Below are 7,473 nucleotides of genomic sequence, written 5' to 3' on the forward strand. Positions count from 1 at the left end.
AGAAGGGCTGGGAGTCAAGATTGTCCTCTAGGGAGCTCCAATTAGGCCCTATGGGCCAGGATTTCCTGGTAAGATAATATCATAGAGAAAGTTGCAGGTCTTCAGGGCCTTCTCATTCACACTTCTCTCCTTCTGAGATCCCCAGAGATTAGCCCGTTTGTATCATTTTTAAATTCGACCCACATACTGTTTACAGCTAGAGTTTTGGTCTGGCCTATCGTGTAGGTGAACACATTCAACCACCATTATACTTATAAGACATGACCCTTTAGAGGCTGACAGTAGTGGATCAGTAAGAGGTGAGATGTTCTTATGCCTCATGCCCTTCACTTTCTCATTTACACTCTAAGGGTAAAGCCCAGGCGCAGTGCTGTTTTGGTGGGGTCTGGCGGCGCCGTGGTTGAGAGTCCGCCTGCCGATTTAGGGGACGCGGATTCGTGCCCCAGTCCGGGAAGAGACCACATGCCGCGGAGCGGCTGGGCCCGTGAGCCATGGCCGCTGGGCCTGCGCGTCCGGAGCCTGTGCTCCTCACCGGGAGAGGCCGCAACAGTGAGAGGCCCGCGTACCGCAAAAAAAAAAAAAAAAAAAAACGGCTGAAATGAGTTAAGTGGGACATGGTAGGGGAAGGGAATGCAGAGGCCACAATAAAATATAAGAAGGCATTCAACTAAGACTGAAATATTTTTAAAATTACAGTTATAGGAATATGTGAAAGTTTTACAAATAAAGTATATGCATAACACACTTGAGTATATTTTGCTGAATTTTTACATTCGCATACTTAAGAGTCACCCAGTATCGCACTGACATGTCCATGTATCTGTGGTAGCCGTGTGGAAACAGCAAACACACATACAAAATCATGTTACTGCGGGTGGGAAAAAAATGTTGAAAATAGAAGAAACTATTTTCAGTTTATTTAAAAGGTTCTGATGAAAAAACTCTTTAACAAGCAATATATACATTTATGTATAACTTGAACCAAAACGTAGGCATCTTATTAAACTACTAGTTCTGAGGTTTTTACTCTTTAATTAGGTTTAAGTGCTTCTTAGCATAATCTTTTCAAAGGAAATTGCCAAGCAAGAAATAACTATAGGTTATCTGAAAATATCCTTACTCAGAAGAATAAAGCATTTTTAAAATTTTATTTTATTTTAATTTATTTGTTTTTGGCTGTGTTGGGTCTTCGTTGCTGCACGCAGGCTTTCTCTAGTTGCGGAGAGCGGGGGCTACTCTTCGTTGTGGTGCACGGGCTTCTCATTGCAGTGGCTTCTCTTGTTGCGGAGCATGGGCTCTAGGCACGTGGGCTTCAGTAGTTGTGGTGCTCAGGCTCAGTAGTTGTGGCACACAGGATTAGTTGCTCCATGGCATGTGGGATCTTCCCAGACCAGGGATCGAACCCATGTCCGCTGCATTGGCAGGCAGATTCTTAACCACTGTGCCACCAGGAAAGCCCCAAAGTATTATTATGTAGTGCAGGGTTCTCTACTTGCATAGAATCCATGAATGTATTGATATAAAAGAATCCTTTTTGATTCATTCACTCCATTGTTCAAAATATCGTCAGAGAAATGTGACCCTACTTATTTGTTTAGCATTATTTAAAAGTAAATACATTTTATCAGCTAAAACTTCTACGATTTCTACTTATTAAACAATACCAGCATCTTCTAGATCAGTGTTCTGACTTTAACTCAGGTCCACATACAGCTACAAAGGTTTTCTGTTGACTGTCTAAAAACAGATTTAAGAAGTCCAGCTTCCAGATCCTCAAATTTCATATGTTCTCTTTGCAAAAGTGATCTGCCAAGAAAGGGTCAGACCTCAAGTTCTCCTTTCCCACATCTCCTTTCAGAATCACATTTCTCCCACTTGGAAATAAAAGATGTACCTCTCGCTCAGCTGGTATTTTACGATCATGTGAATACCTCTAGAGTGCCAGACAAAGGAATAATTTTTCAGCTCCTTTAATAGAAGCACATGCTCCAATAGTTTTTATTAGGAGATGCAGCCTCAATAAATTTTATTTTTATTATCAAAATTTCTTACTTACTATGCTTTGATCAAGTATATATTACTAATAATGGTTGTAATAATGCAAGCAAGACCATTTTAAAAAATGGCCACAGGAAGTTAATAGAAACAATTAAATTTTCAATCCACACTTTTTTTTTGGATTATAAGGAAATGATAGATGATCCATAAAAACTTCCAAACATTAGAGGATATTACTTTAGAATAAAAGTCTGTGAAGGAACTTGGAATTGAAACATAAGTTCAGGGAGACAAAGGAAAGGTATAAAAATTCCACCTATTTAAGAAGCACTTGTTCATGTATTGTTTAAATGAACAGTGGAAGATAGCAAATCACTGTGTTATTTGTACTCCATTTGATGCGCTTAAAACAATACAACAGTTTTATTTTAAAATCTCAATATTTAGTGCATTCTGACCATTATACCCTTTAAAATTATCTAAACTTATATTGAAGATATTAAAATATCAACCTTAAAAAGATGCAAGAAGATAAATAATGTTCAACATTCTTTTATGGAGTATGCAAAGAAAAAAATTATTTGAGGACCACTTCCCTACATTCTTCTGAATTATTCACGCTCCAATTTGCTCATCATTTGTTCGTTCATCCAATCCAACATATACAAAGAACTAGTAAATGTCAGTAATTGGGAAAAGTGTGAGGGATTGGGAGTATGGGGTTACCAAGAGATAAAATAAGAGTTCTGAAAGAGTTCACAGCCTACTGAGAAAAATAACAAGTAAAATGTTAATACATTATAGTGTCATAATGAAGATAAATGAAAGCTGCTATGGAAACAATAGGAAGGACACCAAATTCAGGCTGATGTGGGGTGGGCAGTCCGAGAAGACAATCAGATTTCACAGGTTGTATGGCGATCCCTTTGCTGAATATTATAAGATAATTAAAAGTTACCCAGATGAAGTACATGTACACATATGTGTGTTGCAAGCTGGATAATTGAAACAGATGCAGCTAGAAACTGTAAACTGGAAGTCAATGTGTGTGATGCAATAATAATCTGGAATATTCACTGTGGATTCTCAACAATTCTTCTCCTAGCGCTGTCCCAGCAGCATCTCCCACTCAAAACATGAAGACCGGCTCACCCAGATAGGAATTATTAGGCTGAACAAATGCACCAGATTTCCACTTCCAGCCTGAAGTAACTGTGAGAAGAGTATAAAACAGAATAAGTTTGAAAGAAGACACCATCAAATTGAAAGAGTCCTTTCCTGGCTCGCACACCAAGAGCAGGAATGTCCTTCAACCTGGGAGGAGAGCATGTTTGGAGAGGAGAGGGGAGTTAGATGTACTGTAGGATCCACTTTGCCCCACCCTCAGATAACCTAGGAACATGATAATTTATTTACCAGTTCTTCACATTTGTTGATTTAGCAGAATCTGAATTCAGAATTCGGAAGTAGTATCTCTTTACTTCTGGAACTCTACCTCACCAATGCACCCCTTGACACAAGGGCATGGTGAGGGGGTATATACAGGGAGGTGGGATGGGTCCAGGAAGAAAGAATTCCAGAGAGAGCCCTGCTGAGTCTCTAACTCCTCTTTGTTGAAATAAACAAGGATACTGAACTTTCCAATGGCCCCTCAGGGTGATGAAGTGAGTGGAGAGAAAAATTCTCTGGGACTTGCCATGGGCACTGCACAGCATATTGGGGGTGAACCATTTCCAGTAATAATCTAAGGAAGTTGGACCACCAGTTCCAGGGACCCAAGATGGGCGTGACATCAGTATCCCTAGGGAAACCAGTTTGGAATCCATTCAGATCAGATTTCACACACAATGCACCCTGTATCACACTCACCCTGGTGCTCTTTGAATAACCCCCTGAGGCACGTGGTCAGGGGAGAAGACATATAGAAGTCACCCTGATTATGACTGTATTTCAAACAGGAATTGACTGAAAAATGTGTGATTTGGACAGAGCAACCTGGAAAGGGTCTAGATTAAGTTGTCTGTCATTATACGGAATTCCAAGACAAAAAATCAAATTGAGTAATTGAAATAAAGAAAGTTACATTTTTGCACATCAGAGTTTGTAATTTGGATATTTATAGCTACTGCACATGAAAGGCCTTGGATGTCAGACTGAGGAGTTTGGGTTTTGTCCTGAAGGCAATGGGAAGCAATTGAAGAATTTTAAATAGAAAAATGTGAGAAGAAGAATTGAATTGTATAGAACTCATTCAGGCAGCAGTGTGGAGAATGGATTGGTGTATTAGGGGTCAGAGAGATGGAAAACCAGAGGAAGGAACACAGCAATGAGCCTTTTGACCTAAACATGGACAGAAATAAAAGGAATAAACCATAACAGTGGAGATGGAAAGGAGAGGATTCATTTGGGAGTGTTTAACATGGCATGTGTCTCCGCCCAGCTCTGCCCATTCAACCTCAGCAACTGGGTCATTGGGGCAAGATTCTGACCACAATGCCACCTGTAAACCACCTCCATTTCAACCAGTGTGCTGCTCCTGTACTGTCTCAGCAGCTCCTGAATTCACGCCTATTTGCTATCACATTTTGTTTTATTTCACTTCTACTTCTTAAAAGGTAATAAGTTACCATCTATGTACACTCACACTATTTTACATATACTTACATTATGTCCACTGACTGTATACCATAGCAAAAGTCCATGTATAAAGTCTTTCAAATTAAAGCTATAGAATTTAAAACAGTATCGTTTGGCTGAGTGTATCCTTCTATCCTTAAAACTCACTTGCTCTTTCATAAAAGCTTCCAGCAGAATCGCATTTGAGTTAACAGTCTCTGGGAACGGAATTCCTAGATTCAAGTCCAAGTTCTAAAACTTATTAGGTTCACGATCTAGTAAGTTGGTTTATCTGTCTGGACCTCTTAAAATCTGTAAAATGGGATGATACTACTGTCCATTTCATTAGCCCATTTAAGGCATTTAGTACAGGGTCAGGAACAAAGAAAACACACAATGATGCTAACAATTGATGTGTGGCAAATTTGACATTCCTTAAATGTGTTTAAATTTTTAAGTTGCATATAGCACCAAGAAGTTTCCTCACCAAAATCTGTCTGGTGCTAATATATATTTAAACAAGGTGACCCTCGTGTTAAAATCTGTGGGTATGAAAGGACAAATAACCACATAATTTACACATTTCTCCTTAGTCTTCACTTTGCTTTGGCCAACTACATACAGATACCTATTTATCTTTACACTACTCTAAAACATTTTCTAGAAGGGCGGGATGGAAGCTGTCCTCTGTATTTTATGTGGTGCCGAGTTCAGATGTAAGCACTCAATTTACAACAATAATAAAGGCTAGATAAGAAATAATCCAAATGGAAAGAAGACGTGCCAGTTGGGTTATTTCTACTGAGCAGAATGTTTATTTTTTCATAGAACAAATTAGAAGTTTTCCAGATGGTTTATCTAAAGTAGTTTTCTCTCCTCCAAGCAGAGAATAAATTAGAAGTGTTCAGAAAAGGTCATTCCCACCTCTCCAAGAAGTACATTTTCATAATTTAAAGAACTAAAGTTCAACAACATATCAAGTGATCTCTACTCAATGTAGGAGTTACATCTGTCTGTTACAGGTAACTGTGTAATTTGAAATTTGTCAAAAAATATTTTAAAGCCAATAATCGTCTTTTGTGGCTGTCTCTTTGTTGGAAGCACTAATCTTCAACATAACACTAGCAAAAGAAATGCATTACACTAATTTGCCAACAGCAACAAAGGGAGAATCTTTAAATTCAGCTTGCTAGCTAGAAACGTCTAGCTGATTGTCACATGATTTGTCACATAACGACACATCGTCAGGGTATTATCGGAGAGAAGAAGGGTTTTGTCCCTGGTACAGCATCTTCCGATTAGGTAAACAATTTATTTCTACTTCAATCCTCCTGAGATGGTGAAGAGGGAAGAATTTAATATTGAGATTTTATCACTTGTCAAATTAAGATAGCTGCCTTTGTGAGATGGAAAATGAATCAGAAAACAAAGCTGAGGCTCCAACAGAAATTCATATCAATTCTGTGATGCTCTGCAGAGAGCCCTTCCATCTGCAGTTCCACAGGACTGTGGGCTCTGGAAGTAGGAGGAGGCCAGGCTCCCTACCTGCCAGCCCAGCCGAAGTCAGACCTCCATGAGGCCCCACGCTGACCAAGCTGCTATGAGCTTCTGTCCTGGTCTTGAACACATTATAGACTTCTGGTCCTGATCATGCAGTCCAGCGAAAGGAGCAGGGAGGTATTTCCCAGTAATCACGCAAGCAAAGCAAGATGAGTCCAATAGAGAAGCATTGTTCTTTTCTTGCTAATCATAAGGCAATCGTAATTTTAAATAAACAGATATTGTGGAGGCATTATAGAGCCACATCTTTGCTCTTCCCTTGTTTGAGGGGATCAGTTGCCCTGAAAGTAAATCTAATTTTTGGCTAGTGGAGAATTTACTTATGGTTTAAAGGGGAATATGGGTCAAGTGTGATGGAAGATGATTTAGGGTCGTCTCAACATCTTCAAGTCTGAGATTCAGGAGAGTGAAGACATAGTAGTATCATCTATGGTCCTTAATAACTATGAAACTTGATCAATGAAATTAAGTTTCTAATGTAAGTTGCTATCAATGTACCAATTCATTAAAGTGATAGACGAGTAGAATTATTCAGTCTACAATTAGGGAGGATTAATCTGTTCCTCATTATGAAAGTTTCCCTCTCTCTCTACTAAGACTACGTGTGGCAATTTATTGGCATACTTTTATGATTCTCGCTTTATTAAAAATAAACAATGTTTTAACTGTAACATTTAAGTCCAAGTATCCAGGGGAATTCTAACGACCCTTATCACATCTCATGAATAAGTTTGAACATAAACTCCAAGTCAATAAAAAGACTCTGTAAGCCCCCTTGCAATATTCCAGCTAGGAGGTGATAGATCCTCTAAGAGTTATTTAGCTCTATGAGAAAAAAGATGTACATTTTTTTTGCACGTGAATAAAAGAGTCACTTCAATGTCTTACCATCTTCCCTTGTTTTTCATTCACATTAAAAATGAGAGAAATCAGAGTTCCTTAGCTTTCCAAATAATTTGGCATAAGCAGAACCAGTCTGTGGTTGTTACTATGTGTGTTGGGGAAACATCTCAGGATGCCTTTCTGAATCAAAGCACTGGGCTTTCTGGGGAGGGCAACGTGCCTGTATACACTTACTCAGCAGCCTCTAGAATATCAGCCTTCACCCTGAGAGGAGGGGCCGTTCTCATACTCTCTGCCCTAAAACCATTTGGGGGAACCTTCCTTTGGGAAAAGGTTTTATTTTCTCAATTCTTGGATTGCTTCTATTTGATTTCTTCACTTCTGGCGGGAGGATCCAGGGGAAAAGCTTTGCAAGGGGAAGTGGGTGGGGGAGGCTTTGTCCACACTCATCCATAG

The sequence above is a fragment of the Phocoena phocoena genome, chromosome 12 (genome assembly GCF_963924675.1).
Source record: "Phocoena phocoena chromosome 12, mPhoPho1.1, whole genome shotgun sequence".
Taxonomy (NCBI): Eukaryota; Metazoa; Chordata; class Mammalia; order Artiodactyla; family Phocoenidae; genus Phocoena; species Phocoena phocoena.